The 18,318-nt window shown below is 35.8% G+C and overlaps 1 protein-coding gene across 46 annotated transcripts in view; it reads left to right on the top strand.

Annotated features, from left to right (window-relative positions):
- Positions 1-18,318, top strand: part of PTPRD (protein tyrosine phosphatase receptor type D) — a 1,163,353-nt gene that overhangs the window by 711,798 nt on the left and 433,237 nt on the right. For all 46 annotated transcript variants that reach the window (XM_077171994.1, XM_077171996.1, XM_077171995.1 and 43 more), the window contains one exon: positions 2,487-2,530. The gene's annotated coding sequence lies outside the window, so the exon portion shown is untranslated. The remainder of the gene's footprint in view (positions 1-2,486; positions 2,531-18,318) is intronic.

The following is an 18,318-nucleotide window of genomic DNA, read 5'->3' on the forward strand; positions in this document are numbered from 1 at the left end:
CAAATCTCCTGGAAGTATGTGGTAAAAGGGTGGAAACTGCATTGAAATCCAGGGTCATGCTGACATGCTTCCTGAATAGATGATATACAAAAAAAAAAACAACAAACCAATCATTTACTTAGATGTGGTATTAACTTTTTTACTCTTCTCATCTCTACAAATTCACAGTTTCCCCATTCCCAAAAGAGCTTTTTTCATTCTTGCAAACAATATTTTGTGAAGAGTAACTTTTACATGTTCTGTCTCTAAGGTCACCTCCCAGCGCCTTTTCATGAAATTAAAAAAAAACAAACACAAACAACAAACAACAACAACAAAAAAATTCCCAAGTATAAGAGAATAAAATATATCATAATAAATTGTTAGTACCAGTTTAGAATATTGTTCCCTTGGGTGTCTTCAAAAATACAGTAAAAGTACTGTGGAGACATAAAATCAGATTATCTTCAGGATCTATGAACCAGAGCAAGAATCAGGGCCAGATTAAAATGAACAAACAGTGAAGCTGTTCTATCAAGCTTGGCCTGGCACCGACGCCTCCATCAAAAATGAAAGTACAAAGGGAAAAACAGAACAAAAAAACGTGTTGATTGTTGCAGTGTCTTCTCTTGGGCCCTGAGGCATCCGCTGCACAGAGAACAAATGCTTAGATTTGAATTACCTTCCTTCCATTTTTGTGTCTCCTGCTGTAGTCTTGTAAACTGAATTAAAATCAGCTTTAACCATATTTCTTCTGCTCATTCTTTTTTGTGGGCACAATATGGGATAGATAAGTCAGCATGGTGTACATAGGATCTACCCTCTGTTTCCCAGTGATGGGCAAGGTTCCAGCACAAGGTCCAGGAGGATGACGTATACCTAAACCAGCCCATCCTCCATTCCTGTAAGATGGGAGAGTAGAGGTAGCCAGAGAGGGCAGGAAGATCTGATCGCCTTGTAGTGTACATAAAGAGGCCTTCTGCAAGAACACAACATCAGTTTCACTTCTCTCCACAGGCTTCAACATACACTAACCAGGTTCCTATAATATTACTTTAATTTCTTAATATTCTAATCTGGAATATGTGTGTGTTTGCCAGGGAAAACCATTAACTGCTGGTTAAAATTACATGAAATAGATAAGTAGTTTAAAAAATTTGGTTGCCTCAGAAGTATGTTCAGCAAAATCACTGTTAAAGTGACAGTTCTTCTCTCTACCCAGGTTCTTTTAAGACTGACTAAGATAACAATAAAAATTTTGGTAGAAAACTGAGGATGAGTAAATCCTCTGCTGTGGAAAACATAACCAAGGAAAGATTTCTTATTAACAGAAGACCCCGTCTGTGCTATTTGCAAACTCATTGCCCTAGTTTTGTGCATGGGGGGATAGGACTCTGTCTGGCTTCCAAGAAGGGTGTGGCTTCCTGTCAAAAACCACCGTGGTGGCATCATCTGCCATTGTTCCTTGTTTCCAGATCCATTGTGAGCACTTTTGCATGTGAATCACTCTCTCTTTTGTATACTTCTTTTATTAATATGATTGTTGTTGCTTTTTGTTTTTTCTCACTGCTGTTTCTAGTAAACTATTCTTATCTCAACCAGTGATCTTCACTTTTAGTGCTTCCAATCCTCAACTCCAAGCTGGAGAGGGAAATGGGAGGGAGAGGGGGAACAAGCAAGTGGTATCTAGTTTGGAAGAGTCTTGGTGGGGACATCAAATTGGGCAGCATCATCCCTAAACCATGACCCACACAAAAATCCTTTTCTATTTCTCCATCACAAATAATGGTTCTGTGGGTGTTTTTCAATTAATTAAGCCACAGAATATTAGTTTTAAAATCTTCAGGTAGAATTACAGAACACAAATTTAAGTTGAAGACATTCTGCCACTGCCTTGAACTTGACAAATCCTCTATCATTGTTAGATCCCTTGGAAGCAAATAGTTCTGCTTACTAGAAAAGTGCAGCACATTTTGAGAGGCAATTCCGTTTGAGAGCTGCCTTTAGACCACTTAGAGGGAGTGTCTGTAAGTTTTTCGTCACATTAGCTAAGTATTGAATTGGGTTCTTGTGTTTTCATTTTCTTAATTTGAAATTGAAAATATTTATTGATTGCATTCAAAAATCTAAACATAGCGCATGATTCCATAAATACTACTTCTGTTTCTATTCCCACAATGAAAGTGAATATCTATTTCAGTCCACTGAAGAAGATTGAGTTTATTTTTTTATAAGTCATAATTTGAAGGATAATTCTTTTGCCTTTTGTATTATATGGATTTACTGTTATATAGAATGAAACCTAAGAAAGTATGTGTACTTTTTAATTGCATAGAAATCTTTTTCTATTAGAGATTAAGTACTCAATGTACAGAATGTTCTCTTCACTTGGATTCAAAATGAATAAAAAATAAACTTGCTTATGACAAATTTTAGTATAAATTCTCTAACTACATAATTTATTATTCATTTCACAAAGTTTTACTTTGCCTATTTGTTTTCCTTAGGTGAGGAACTCAGTGGACAGCAGAAAAATCTACAAAGGTTCAAAGTAAGATTTCACATCTACTCACTTTCTAAGTCGTCATAGTCTTTTTTCCTGTAGTCTTTTGTTTTGGATTTCCTGTTATAAACCACATATATCTTTCTAATTAGCAATTTTTATTAAATCTTGGAAAGCGTATCCTGTTTGAAATTCAAATTTCTCCTAGTCATAAAATAGAACATAATTATTGAATCAGTAGACTATGTAATAAATACATAGATACCTCCTAAGGTGCGGGAGTAAGATCATAGATCAGATTTTGCAGTTCTGGAAAAAAAGTCTGGTTGCTTCAGCATGATTGCTAAATTGTGCTATGAATTAAATGGAAATTTAGTAAATGCCTTGAATGATTTACATTGCAACTAAAAAGGGTACTGTGCATTTCTAGCTTTCTGTTTTGTGTACTATCTCACACTGGCCTTTGTACCAGGAATAATACTTACCTATAAAGGCTGAGTAAGACTGGACAACAATACACTGATTGTTGTAAATATTCTGCAAGGTATAGCTATATGAGAAAGGGGTGCCAAGCTTTTATTACTCTTTCTACCTACTTTGTATAAGGTAATATGTTTGATAGGTACATATGACCTGACCTCTCTTTTTAATGAGTAAGGTAGGGCATAAGCTGAAGTATGTCAGTCCCCAGTGATAAATGATTTATGACAAGTAAAGTATCACAGAAAATTTTTGATTATTTTATATGTGTACAGGAAGTTTGGCAATTTATATTACATTCTATAGACTATAAAATATATGTATGACAATGTATAGGAAATATGGTGGTGTTGGTCACATTATAAAAGATCAATTATTTCTGTAATCACGGGTAATCTTCAAGTTTCACACCTTAACCTATTAAATTTAAAACTGTGACAGAAAAGCTGAAAAAGCTAGCAGGAATAATACCACTTATGTACCTGGGATTATTAAGCTATTTAGAGAACAATTAATTATATGTGGGTAAATATAGAAGAATACTAAGATGATTCTGTGAATGAGTAATAGTCAGGTGAAATTCAGCATGCAGGAAACGTGAATTTATATATCTTGAGAAAAGCAGTCCTAATATCAAAAGCACTCATAATTTGAAAGTGATTATTTTTCATCCTGAGTTAGATAGCTCATTTTTAAAGTAAATAAAGCAGCATGAAAAAGAGGGCAAGATGAGGAGCATGATAAAAATGAAGGATCAAAAATAGTAAGTCAGTTAATGTGAGTAAGGACTACGTATCTAACATGCTTTAATGTGGAAGAGACATAAACTGAGGAAACCATAGAGAAGTTTATAGAAATAATGTCTGGGGTGTAAAAAGTAAAAGAAGAAACCAATCACTCATATTTTATTACAGTACTAAAACTGTAATAAAAAATAAAAAATAAAATTTTTCAAAGTCTGAAAAAATGGAAGTAAAGTTAAGAATAAATGCAGCTTGTAGAGAAAATCTGAAACTTCTTGCAGAAAGTTATTTGGGATTAAAAATATGCCATAGTCTTGAGGAAGAAAAATCCCATAAATATGTAAATATATCAATAATCCCTCTAACTTCAGAAACTCCCTAAGGAGCAGTCATGTGAATACATGCCTAAGGGTAGTAATACTATAAAATTGTACTGTTCTTACATTTCCCAAAATTTCCTTTATTAGCTGCTTGACACCCCAGGGGCACTATTGCATTATAAATTTGACCATTATTGTTTTTATGCTACTGCTTATAGAATATGATACGCAACACAAAAATATAGCTAGAGAGTTAAATAAGTTACCAGACACACACCTTAGCCTCTCTCTAGCCTCCCTGTTTTTATGGATTTTTTATGGTTTATTTCAGTCTCAGTCTTGTGTTAAATGACAGTGACAATACCAGAAGTCCAGAAAAAAACTTGTTAGGTATGAAGTCCCAGCAGAATTCATCTTTGCTTAGGTAAATCATGTTGCATAATCCCAGCAAATACAAACTATGTTCTGTACCAGCCTCAGTGGAGGGAGATATTCTAAACCATAAGAGACTTAGTGAAATTAAGCCAGAATTTTCTTCTCAGATATTCCTCACTAAGATGTTTACAGACAATAATACGGAATGAAAAGAATTAAGGATAATAAGGAAAACTGAACATACCAAGTAAGAAATGTTGTTGTGCTTCTAGGAAAAAACTGGAATTTATGATTATGACAAGATAAAAATAAAGATAACAGATTAATGGGATTAGGCAATTCAACTAAGAAATACCTCCGTGTTGAAAATTCAACTGGTACTATGTTTAATAGAAAAATAATTATTTAAATTCTTCTCTTATGAACTGGGGGGGTTTTTTTGAGCGGGAGACTCACATGTTTTTTCTTCTTTTTTATTTTTTTTTTGCTTGGCTTGTTTTTTTTAATGTGGAAAGAAGTAAATATTAAAAAACATAGAATGAAAACAGTGGGTAACATGGGAGAAGCTATTCTTCCCGCAGTCACCAACACCTATCATTCTTTTTTATTTTTATTTTCCGTATTGGCATTAGCCAGATAAGTTTCTGTTCTTTCTGGCTTATATGTTGATAAGGGATTGATGGGCACACATATCACTATACTCCTGGACAGGCGCTGCCCAAGGTCTGCATTTATCTGCAGAGGTGCTACTTAACAGCATCACCCTTGATCAGTACAAGGTATTATTTTAAAATATTCCCTCTATCTCTCTGTCTTTTACGTTTCAAGCCAGAAAGAAATAACAGAGACAAAGACTGAAACAGGGTGTCTAGAGCTAATTGACTAGCATATTTAAAGTGGGTTGTGGTTGCTTAGAAACATTTATAGACTGTAACTGAAGCTTCATTATTAAATAGTCTGCAGGGCAATGTAGGACAACATGTTTTTACAAGAGCAAGATCCACAGAGAAAGATGGTTTGTAGCTTAATATTGAAAGGAAACATATTTACAAATATTTTTTTTTACATTTTATTTTTGAGTCAAATTAAACAACATTATTGAAAAAAATTTAACAACACTTATGTCAGTGCAGTAAACTGAAATTCAGTGTCATGACAACTCACTATTTATTCTTCAAGACCCTCTGTTAATTCCAGAAGTAGTTATTTCTACGTGGCTCCCCTTAAGAGTAGGCATTTATTTATTACAGTAGAGTGCATATTGTATAGGAAGAATCTGATTTTGAAGATCAAAGGACAATGAGATGTGTAAAGTGCAACAATCTTAGATTACACAGATATATTGTGTAACAATGTTATAACAAAAATCTGGAAGGGAGGGCATACTCAAAGTCTGAACTCTGTAGAAGGGAAGGCAAACAATATATCCTACAAATATATTGGTATTTCCAAGGCAGAAGTCTTATGAAAAGTACATAAAATAATCTATAACCAACTATATTTGTCAGTTGAAATCTCATTAGCTAATTATTTATTTCAAAAAGATCCATAAATAATTCTTATGGAGTCATTTGTTTTGGGATCCTTCATGACAAAAAAATGTTCAGTGTTTCTAAAGCACATTTTCAATTTCTTCACAAAGCATTAGTGAAATTTCAGGGAATTTTTATTCCCAGGTAATGCATTTTCATTTTCCTGCTACACATGAAGCCTTTCATACTTCTGTTGCAGCCATGAAGTCACTTAAAACATTGAGTCATGTATCTTATAAAAACTGACAGGTTTCTAGGAAATTTTTGTCTTTCCTGAATCCAAGCAAAATTACTATGCAAATAGTATGGTGAGAGGAATTCTAGCCTATCTGGTTGAAATCTAGATTTAGACTTCATTGAAGTTTAGTCAATAAAAACTATAAATCATAAGAACACTATAGGAAGTCTGGCCTGTGCGGAATTAGCAAACAAAGATAGTTGTTTAAGTGGGATTTTTTTTTTTTACTGTGCAAATTATTCCTATGCATTATTTCTACTTACAAAAGTTCTAATTGTTCCAGAACAAAATAGTATCTATTAACATACACACAACTCTATATATATATATATATATATAAAGGTAAAAGAAATGAATAGTAAAAAAACACCATTTAATGAATCAGAAGTTTCAGTGTTTAAAACATATGTTACTAGGGTGTCACAGTAAATGTGATTCTTCCAGCTTTCTTAGTTATCTATCTTGTGAAGACATTAGAAATGATGTAAAATATTTAGTAGGTTACTGATCAAGACTAATCTCTTCTGGTTACTTCTTGAGTTAAGATTGTGTAGAATTAATCAGATTTCTGAGCCCTGTAGACTTCTAGTTCAAACTTACCTTTACCAACACTATTTAGCCATAAAATAACTGATGAAACTCTCATCATGTGAAACTCTGCCCCATGCATAATAAAATGCTGTCCCCTATATAAAGTGAAACACTGAAAATTGGAATTGAAAAGATCATCCAATCTTTCTATTTAATTAAATCTTTTTTTTGCCAAGTTATATCAACAATATTCAGAAGAAAACTATATTATTCAATACTGTAGTACATCCTTAACAAATATTAATAAAATAAATAACAAAGCAAGGTTTATCTTATTTCATGCAGATTAAATATTTTTTTCATTTTATAAATTAATGAAAAGCCATTAAGTGAAACCATTATTGGAAAAGATATATTCAGGAGCTCTATTTAGAATATTTTCAGCTTAAAAGCTATTACACCTCAGGACAGTGATAAAGGAAATGGGAGTGACTTTTTCAACCCCAATGAGTCATAAGGGATCTTTTTTGGCTTGGAAAAAAGTTACTATTTTTGAGAAAAGGTAAGTGGTTGTTGCAACTCACTGAGACATAAACCTGTCATCAAATATTTAAGAAGGCAGAATCAAACTTATAATTTGATATAATTTACTTACTACTTTCACACTCAAATCTACATTAAAGAAACTCATAGATAAAATGGATAATATTTATTAGAGAAATTATTAGGCTCCCAAGATTACAGAACTGGGCTATCTAACAGCTACCAAAGAGAAAAATCTCTTCAAGTAGCTTCTGTAATTTTATACCTACCATGTGTTCATGAAGTAGCAAGAGCTCTATAGGGGATTTTTTTTGCATATAAGGATAACATTTGATGATGACCTAAAAAATTGTGGAATGATGAGTAATGACTTTTTCCCAGACAGACAATTTTTTTATTCTAATTCTATTGGATCAGAGGGAACAACTTATTATAGGTGTTACTAAAAAAAAAAGAAAACAATAGTTGGGAATGCCAAGAAAGGATATATTTCCAGTTCAGATAAAAATATTTGTAAGAGTTTTCAAGTGAATTACCTTTACATATAAAAACAGTACAAACATTTGTGTATAAAATAAGTTGGAATTATGAACCTTTTAAAAGAATTCTTACACTGTTGTGTGTAATATGAACTAACTTGACTATCCTAGAATGAAATTACAAAAACTTTTCACCGATTGCTAGAATAAGAGGAACCAAAATATCATTATTGCTTTAAAATATAACAGTAAAATTTTGTAAACATGAAAGGTCACAATAGTTTATTCCCTCTGTCGTCAGCTAGATTGTTAATGGAAATCCAGTATTTAAAAAGACTCTCTGAAATGTACCACCATCCTACAGAAAGGATGTTGTCTCTTTTCTTGAAATTCACAGGAGGCTGTTTTATCTATTAGAAACTGAGGAGGAAAGTACTTCAGACTGATACATTAAAAAGGAATGTCTTATGATTTATCATGCTCAACATTCGTTGGTAAAGACCACTAAGTCAATTGAAATACAAATAAGTACACAAGAACAAAAACAAACTGCAAGTTTTGTGCTTTCCTCTGTTATTGATTAGCCCGTTAAGGCATACTCCCTGTAGTGTAGCATGCAATCATTTACTTAACCCCTTTTCATGTCTAAGTCTGCACAAAGGCACCAGGAACTTGTGTCTTCAGCCATTTTAACTCTCATTACTACGTTCTGAATATATGACCACACAGCCAAGGGAGAGACTGTGCTCCTTGGGCCCACATTTAAATTCAGTGTGAATCCTTCCTCCTTGCCTAGAAGTAGCACTGAATTCACAGTGGGATGAGAATTTCCCTACTTTTCCTTCAAGTAGAAATGTGTAACTTTTATTGTAGTGAATATTGGGATTTGAGTTCTATCATTTATTAACTGCCTAAAAGCACTAAAGAAGACCTGGAGATACTTTAAATGAGGGCGAATTGAATTCATGCTCCATTTAAGGACTGCTTCAGCACTGATGGTGTAATGAAAAAACAAAATACACAGTTTCCAGTGGTTTGAAATAAACTGACATGTTCCCTTTTTGTTTACATGAGGCAAAATTAGCTGAAGCTGTGAATCTAAACATGTTTGGGACTGATTCCATACCAGTTTTATCAAACCTGTCATTAATTTAAAATTTTCTTTTTTTGGATGGATTAAACTTGTAAGGACTAAAAGCCAAATTATGGTCTAGACACCAGCAATTAGTGTTGCAAGTCCTGTTCTCTTGCTGTGGGCACTGTGCATCTTAATAACATGCCTAAAGTTTGAGTTTATTGTTTCCCCTAGTTGGATGCTGCTATTGGATTATTTTTTTATCCTGCTGTAATCACATACATTAGTTCATCTGACTTTTTCTCAGCTAGCAAACTAATAATTATTAGACTGCTTAATAATATATTTAGTGCTGATTTCACTATTTATTCATGCAGATTTCTATTCTTTTTTTCTTCCTGTAACCACTTTGTCCCAGTTTTGTAGGAGATAAAATGTTCACTGAAGCACAATACAAGAGCAGTACATTCAAGAGCAGTTCATCACTAAATATTTCTTCATAACAATTTAACAGTGTCTGCTTGATGTAGGAGAGAAGAATTGCCAATCCTACAATATGATACCAAGCAACAAGAGAAGAAGACCTATTCACCCTTTTTAGGGTCTTATATTTTTTTCTGGACAAAAAAAAAAAATGGCACCTAATTAATTGAAGAAAAGGGCAGGGATTTATGTATGATTTATGTAGAGTGTATTCTGAAATCCCGTAAACATGAAAAGGTTAATGTTGCTGGTATGGATCAGGTTAAATGCTTTCAAAAGGAGCTAGGAAGTACTTAAACAACAAAAAGTGCCTTCTAAAGATTCTAATCTAAGCATTACATTCTGATTTTTCACTCTGAATGTGCGAAAAATTGTGTAAAGTGCTCCTATGGAGCACCAGTTAATTTTTACTGAAAAAAATTTCACTATAGGATCAACTACTGGGAAAACCAATGTTCCATTTCACTTCATGAATCTCTATCCATACATTCTATCTCTAAACATGTTTTGGAATATTTAAGTGCAAGATAGATGAAACATGTTCCTTTCTCTGGACTAGGATTAGTTATCCTCAAATTATATAACTCAGATAAACCAGCAATTCCTTCAAAGTGCAATTTTCTGCTAAGATTTTTTGTCCATTATGACATAAACATGTGGACTAAAAAAAGGAAGTAGATTAAAGTGTCAAAGAGTCTTTAACATATACAGGAAAATGGAGAAATTCTCTCTCTTCAATAAGACTAAAAGGTAATAGCTTATTAAACTAATTAAAATAAAGGCTGAGACATCAATAAATCCTTTACATACATACTGAAAAAATGTACTATTTATAAATGCATTTAGAGGATCAACACCACTCAGAAAAATACAATTGGCAAGATATAATCTTGATATAAAATGAAGCAGAGATTAACGATCAAAATCAAACAAAGAACAAAAATTAGTGGGTATTTTGTTTAGTGTCTGTGTTTTTCTTTTTAATGGTCAGAAGTGTAAATAGTGAAGGGAAGGAACCAAAACAGTTTCAAGATGGATTTCAATAAAACTTGCTGGTGTGAAACTTCAGGAATTGGGTTTGTTTGGCTTCAGAGGGGCCAAAAGGGAGGACAGCTGGTTTTCTCACGTCTAGCATTATTTCAGAATCAATTAGCTAGAATCTTATGTGCTATGCTGTGTTGATCTCATGCTCTTTGTTTTAACTTCTTGTGAGGAGAGATCAGAAATACACTAACCTCTGCATCCCTTGTGCTGCACAGCTTGGCTTTGAGGCTCAGGTGTATTAGTCTTTTAGTGAATCAATGAGAACAATCAAAGCAGCAGAGATTTCATGACATCATGGTTGTTCTCCTGGTGCCACTCAGGACCACATCCCGTTTAGCGTTACTGTTGGGAATGCTGCCTGAAACTGAATTATGAGCCACAGGGGAAAAAAATGTTGACCAGATTTAATGCACATTTTCAAGCAGCTTCTTCTGTCATTACCTATGCCTTCCCTTTCTTCCCTTTTTCCTGTTACCTTCTTTTTAATTACACTATTTCAGAACATATGCAGAAAGAGATGGACATGTCCATATCACTGAAAACATGTAGTTCTTCCATTAATGGCAGTAAGACTAATTTTTTTCTTCTGATGCAGATAGAATTTCTTTTTACTTGGTTTCTGTGACTAATTTTAAAATGCAGATTTTTATGTATTGATCTCCGAAGGAAAGTGGTCAGGTATTAGGTCCGTTATATGTGACTTGTTTCAGCCTCAAAATTAGCAAGACAGTATCATTCCCAATTCTAATCTCTGACTCTCATTATGATTTTACATTTTAGCTAAAAGCTTTCTATTTACAGGAAAGTGAATGTCCATGAAAAACAAAGGATCAATTCACATCTATGATTAGAAGAAAGGCAGTCACTCATTTTTTAATAAAAGCATGACCCTCAGTTCCTAAACAATCACAACCTTAATATTAGCAACAGGAGAGCCATACAAGCTTAGTATGGTTATCATCCACACACAATTTGGAGTACCACATCTACAGTAGTATTACACCATAAATTATGCATGTCTTCCTGTCATATGGAATACTTCCTGTGCTCTAACCTCCTCTAATTATTGATGTTAGTATGTCAGAAGACTTCCCTGAAGTTAAAGAAATACTGTTCTGTTGCATCGATCATTAAAAGACTGATTAAATGTGTCTGAGAGCAATGTGTGTGCCTAATTACAATTACATACATAAGTACTAAACTGAGTGGACCAAGCTTGCTTGCTTTTGTTTAATTCAATCTGGATCTCTAATAGATTTTCTGTAAAATATCTTCCATAAAAGAAGTGTCCAATTCTTTAAGCTTTTCCTCCATATCCTGATTTTTTTTAAAGCATTTAACTGCAACAATTTTATCTAATAGGGAATTCAGACCTTCTAGATTCACAGCAAACCTAACATTAGTGTTAAGGGTTTCAGGAAAGAACTTGAAGGATTACTTCATGTTCAATGTCTCAATTTCATGACAGGTATTACATCTCACATACAACACATAATTTTAGGAAAAAGGATATAGGATGGTGGTAAAACCAGTCCTTTAAACTTAGTTACAGATGCTGAACCTTAAATGTATGCCAGTGTTGATATGAATGAATAAAAGCTTTGGATGCCAGGTTATGATTATGAAACACACTTCTTTCTTGAAAGAGGTAGTTACTCATCTCCAAATAAATGCGCAATTATTTTGCAGTGAAGCCCCCCCAAAAATGGTGGCATGTTTACCATGCCCAGAGGGTCACAGTGTCCGAGATACCTGTACTGGCAGAAGCATCCATCACGGGGCACAGTGCAGAGACACACTGGTGAACTTGCTTGGCTATGGAAGCAGAATAGCATGTTCAGGCAGGATTGCCCCTGAGCTACTGAGCTCTGAAAAGTGCCAGGGCTTGTTAGCTTACAGGCTGTGCCTTGCTAGCAGAGGCACACTGTTTCTAGATGAGAGCTGGCTTCTGTGCACCTCCTGTGCTCCCTGGTGCTGCTATGGCCGCATTAGGATGGGTGAAGCAGATGCAGGTGTCATGATTGCTACAGTGTGAGCAGCTCATTTCTTAGAGTAGCAAAGGTTCCTTGTCCAAGTGCTTAATAAATGCTGCACCACAGCAGAAATTATATCTCAACATTGCATTACAATTGATAATTATAATTTGGTACATATGCCAAATTAAATAAGCATTGAAATTGGAATAGTCTTAAGTGATGTATAACTAATTTTTGGGTTTGAGTTTTTTCCACGTGTCCAAACAGTTAAACAGTTTGTAGAACTAGATGGAATTTTAAAATTGCATAGCATTTGCTCATTCATATGTATGTGAATGATATTTCCTGCCTAAACACTGTATTTTTAAAATTATAACTTCATTTAAAAAATATTTTCAGAATTACAGTCTTTATCATATATATTTTTTAAATTTGGTAATCCATATCAGCATAGTGTCTCATAACTGTGCTGTAGAAAACAATTTCATCTCCTAAAGGAATTGCTTCTCTGATAATTCAGTACTAACTACTCTTAATTTTCAGGTACATATATTCCATTTTAGAGTATGTCAGCATGCTATTTATTCTTAGGAGTACACATAATTGTCTTATTGCTGCTACTATTTCAAAATACTTCATGAAACATAAGAAGTTAGCACATTTTGAAGATTAAATATAAAATACATCCAAGAATTTTTTTTCCCAAGCTAAGTTAGGAACTCTTCTTCAAAGCATGTTTTTAAAAGAGAAATTCAAGCAGTATGTTGAGAAATATCTGAACATCTTATATTTGAAAGCAGAAAGTCAAGATATGACTAGAGTCTGCTGAGCTCCAGGAAGTAATTTTCTGATTTCCTCAAAAATATTCCCAGATTTTTCTAATAATATTTTTATTAACAATTACCTGATAGAGTATACATAATGAAGACTTTTTTTTTGTTTTGTTTAGAAATTAGGAGTGGGATATTTCTTAAACAGCTTTTGCTTGTAAGATTAGCTTGCTGTGGCAGAACTGTCTTGAGACAGAAAGTGAGGGAGGAGGAGAAAAATATGGGTTTCTATATCTTCCATTACATTTACTTAGACAGCTGATGGAACTACCAGAAAACTTTTCAATATTGTCTTTTATGTGATGAACATCCCAATACTCAGTCTTCCAATTATCTCTGTGGGAATCAGAAGGTAGTAAGAAGCTTCAAGTTTACATCCATGGCCTGTTAAATACACGTGTGTGTGTGTGTGTGTGTGTGTGTGTGTGCATATTGTGACCTATTGTTTCTTTATACTGGCAATAGGTACAGATGATTTTTGTTGTTGTTGTTGCTTCCTAATCTTTTCTGTTTCAAAATCCAAAATCAATGCCAAGGGGAAAGTGTGGTTCATATTGGATACTCAGATTTCATTTTAGGCCTGAACTTTAGCTCCACTCTCCAGCTGGCCTTTAAAGGGCAAGATAAATACCCAAAAAGTGAAAAATGATGCATTTGTATTCTTTTAAAACAAACAGAATTACATGTTCTTAAAACCAAAGGTCATTTCTTTTTCTAACAGTCTTTTAGCTTTTCTACTTTAGCTTCCCTCAAAAAACAAGGAGTTATATTTCATTAGTTATTCTTTCATTAGAGCCAATAATGTTCTGAGCCTTTATGTAGTACATACATTATTAAGACATTGAATTGTTTCCTGTAATTTTTCTGGGATTGACAAAGTGAAAAACTTGCAGAATGAATAATTTTATGGCAATTTAAAACAAAGTTAATGCATTAAAACCAGTGGAACATGATGTTTTCTTTAAACCAACAACTTTTTTTCTAATGAATGACATGTTCTTCTCACATTTTTCTTCCAAGTTCCTTTCAATGAGAAAAAATGAGAAAGAAAAAAACCCCACCAACAGCAAGGCTTTAGCATGGTATAAACTACAGCAAATTCAAAAGAATCAGCTGCTATTGTGAGTATGGGCTTATTCCTATATTCAGTCAGCCCCACATGTTCTAAACCCTACCAGAGAGTCATAGCAAAGCTTAGGGTTGAAAAGACTTCTGTGATCATTATTTCAACCAATAATCTAGCACTGCCCATACCACCATTAAAACATACCCATAAGTTTTACATCTACATATATTTTAAGTATTTTGAGGGATAGAGACTCAAGTCTCCTGAGCATCCTGTTCCAATGTTTGACAATCCTTTTTGTGAAGAAATTTTTCCTAATATATATCTAATCTAAAGCTCCCCTGACACAACTTGAGGCCATTTTCTCTTCTATCACTTATTTCTTGTGAGGTAAGACTGACCTCCTCCTCACTACAACCTCCTTTGAGGTAGATGTGAAGAGCAATAAGGGTATTCTTTTCTCCAGGCTAAATCACTCCTCCCTTACTCCTCACAGAACTTTATTAGAGCCAATAATGTTCTGAGCCTTTATGTAGTACACTAGCTTCATTGCCCTTCTCTGGATGTGGTCCAGAAACACAGTGTTTTTCTTGTGGTGAGAAAATGGGATGCAGCACTTGAGGTGCAGCCTCACCATTGCCAAGCACAAAGTGACAATCACCACCCTGGTCCTGCTGGCCACAATATTCCTAGTACAAACTAGGATGCCGTTGGCCCTCCTTCCCAGCTGGGCATACACTGGCTCAGGTTCAGCCATGGGTGACAAACATGCTCCTTTTTCCACTCAGCACGTTTCCAGCCTCTCTGCCCCCAACCTTCTGGGATTGTTGTGGCCCAGCAGCAGAACCCAGCACTTGGTCTTGATGAATATATTGAACTGGTTCCTTTCAGGATCACTGAAGGAGACCTGGTTATCCAGGACACAGAGGCCAAGGCACTCAACACCTTTTTTACCACAGTCTTCACCAGCAAGTGCTCCAGCCACACCACCCATATGTGGAAGGTGAAAGGAGGGGACTAGGGGAATGAAGAACCATCCACTGTAGGAGAAGACTGGGCTGGGAGACTGTTTAAGGAATCTGAAGTTGCAAAGTTCATGGGACCTGAGGAGATACATCTATGACTCCAGAGGGAACTGGTTGAGGAAGTGGCTATGCCACTATGCCACTGTGTTTGAGAAGTCTTGGCATTGCAGTGAAATTCCCACTGACTGGAAAAGGAGAAATATAATACCCATTTTTAAAAAGGAAAATAAGGAAGACCCATGAAACTAGAGGCCAGTCTGTCTCATCTCAGTGTCAGGCAAGATCACAGAGGAGCTCCTTTGGGAGACTATGCTAAGACACAAGAAAAACAAGGAGATGACTGAGGCAACATGTCTTCACAAGGCAAATCATAACTGACAAATTTGGTGGCCTTCTATGGCCACCATGTCTTACAGCAGTGGTGGACAGAGGTGTAACAAAAGCCATCTACCTGAAGAGTACAAATCATTACAGTGTTCCATGTCTCAGCCTTGTTTCTAAACAGGAGAGACATGGACTTGACAGATGGACCACTCAGGGGATAAAAAAATTGGTTGAATGATCACATTTGAAGAGTTTTAGTCAATGACTGATATCCAGTTGGTGATTCCTCAGGGGTCTATATTGAGACCAGCACTTTTTAACATCTTTCGTGCAACATGGACAATGGAATTCAGTGCATCCTCAGCAAGTTTGCTGATGATACAAAGCTGTTTGGTGAGGTCAACACCAAGGGCCAGGCTGCCATCCTTGACAGGACCTTGACAGGATTGAGAGATGGGCCTGTGTGACCCTCAGAAGTTCAGCAAGGCCAAGGACAAGGTGCTGCACCTCCATCAAGGAAATCCCAAGCACAAGTACAGGCTGGGCAGAAAATGGATAGAGCAGCCCTGAGAAGAAGGACTTGAGGGTATTTGTTGACAAGAAGCTCAACATGAGCCAACAGTGTGTACTCACATCCCAGAAAGCCAAGAGCCAAGAACCATGACAAGCAAACTGAGAGTGGTGATTCTACCTTTCTGCACTACTTTTGTGAGATCCTTCTAGGAGTATTGTGTCCAGCTCTGGGGCCCCCAACACAAGGAAAACATTACTTGTTGGAACAAGTCCAGAAGAGAGGTACTAATTTGACCACAAAGCTGGAACACCTCTTCTAAGAAGAAAGGTTGAGAGAGTTGGGGCGATTTAGCCTGGAGAAGAAAAGGCTTTGGGGACAACTTTAGAAGCTTTCCACTACCTAAAGGGGGTTTATGAGAAAGGTGGAGAGAACCTTCCAAAAGAGCTTGTAGTCACAAGACAAGGGGGAATGGCCTCAAGCTGAAGGAGAGTAGTTTCAGCTTAGATCATAAGAAAAAATTCTTTACTGTGAGGATGGAAAGGAAACTGAAACAGGGTTGCCTAGAGAGGTTTTGGACTCTCTCTCCCTGGAGGTGCTCAAGACCAGGCTGGATGGGGCTTTGAGCAAGCCGGTCTACTGGAAGCTGTCCCTGCCCATTGCAGAAGTCTTAGAACCACATGATCTGTGAGATCTCTTCTAACCATAACCTTTCTCTGAGTCTATGATTCTAAACTTCATTCAACTGACCATGGTTCCTTGATGCAGCCTTTTCAGATTCCTACAGATTCCTTCAGCCTGAAATCCTTCAGGATTTCAGAATCCTTCAGATTCCTTTTCAGCCTACAAACCTGTACAACCCTCCAGCAGATCAGTATTTCTAATCATCTTGGTATCACCTGCAAACTGACTGAGGGGTCACTAAAGCCCCTTGCCAAATGATCAGTAAATTAAGACACTAAACTGAACTGAGCTCGTACTGAGCTCTGGGGAACACTAATGGTGACCAGCTACCCATTGTATTAACTACTACTCTCTGAGCCAGTAATCAAGTCAGTTTTTACCCACTAGTTGGAAGCACAAATGCAACACTAGATTACACCAGTCCAAACTATGTGCAACCAATCTTTTTCCAGAAGAATGTTGTAGGAAAGAGTGTCAAAGGCTCCACTAAATTCCTGACAGACCACATCCACAGCCTTTCCCTCATCCTCAAGGTGGGTCACCCTGTCTCAAAAGGAGATCATGTTGATCAAGCAGGACCTGCTGATCTGAAATCCCTGCTAGCTGGTCCTGATCCTCTTTTTTTCTTGCATGTGTCACCTGATGGCACTAAAGATGATCTGTTCCATGGTCTTACCTGTCACTGAATGAGGTCAGTCTGACAAGCCTGCAGTTCCCTGCATCCTCCTTCTGGTCCTTTATGTAGATGGGCATAATATTTGCTAACTTCCTGTCAACCAGCACTATCTCAATTAGCTGGAACTTCCTTCCTGCATCTATTCACACATGCCCAATACACCCCGCAGGACTGTAGCATGTTTCACAGAAACAAATTGCACAGAATGTGTCCCAGACTTCAAAAGCTTTTACTGTCTAGATAAAAAGAGAAAATAAAAATGGCCATTTTGGAGTTATCAGTTTCAGCTCAAGCTGCACTTAGGGATCTTGGAAGAAGCTGAAGGAGTAACAGTGATCACCTTGAGTCCTTTAATCCTGCTGCTTCTTTTCTTATGTAGACTATTATTTCTGTACAACATCTCACTGTGCCCTGGAGAGGTTTTCATCACTTCTCATTTCCCACTGTCCCTTTTTCATTCCTAGAGGGAGTTTATTCAAACACCTCCATTCCAGAAATCTTTGAAAGGGATACATAGTGGTTCTTATTTTAACTAAATAATTTGGTGGATTTCTACCTTAAATAAAGAGATTTTAGGTGTTTCATATCAAATTGAGCATACTCATGCTTTTTAAGTACAGAGGCTTTAATTTATGTGTTCAAAATTCCTGTCAAACTAGGTCCCCATCTACATTATATCTATTTTGGTCCAGAATCTCCTGCTCCAAACCTAGATAAAATGTAAACTCCCTGGAGAAGAGGAAAGCAGAGAAAAGGAAAACTTTTATTACTAAAATAGTGAACCCAAAACTTAAGGATTTCATTCCTTTCTGCTAAACTTTGGAAAGGAAAAGAGGATTCTCTGTGCGACACAGAATTTTAGTATTTTGTTCTTTATCCCACTCCTCTAAACAGTGACACA

The sequence above is a fragment of the Agelaius phoeniceus genome, chromosome Z (genome assembly GCF_051311805.1).
Source record: "Agelaius phoeniceus isolate bAgePho1 chromosome Z, bAgePho1.hap1, whole genome shotgun sequence".
Taxonomy (NCBI): Eukaryota; Metazoa; Chordata; class Aves; order Passeriformes; family Icteridae; genus Agelaius; species Agelaius phoeniceus.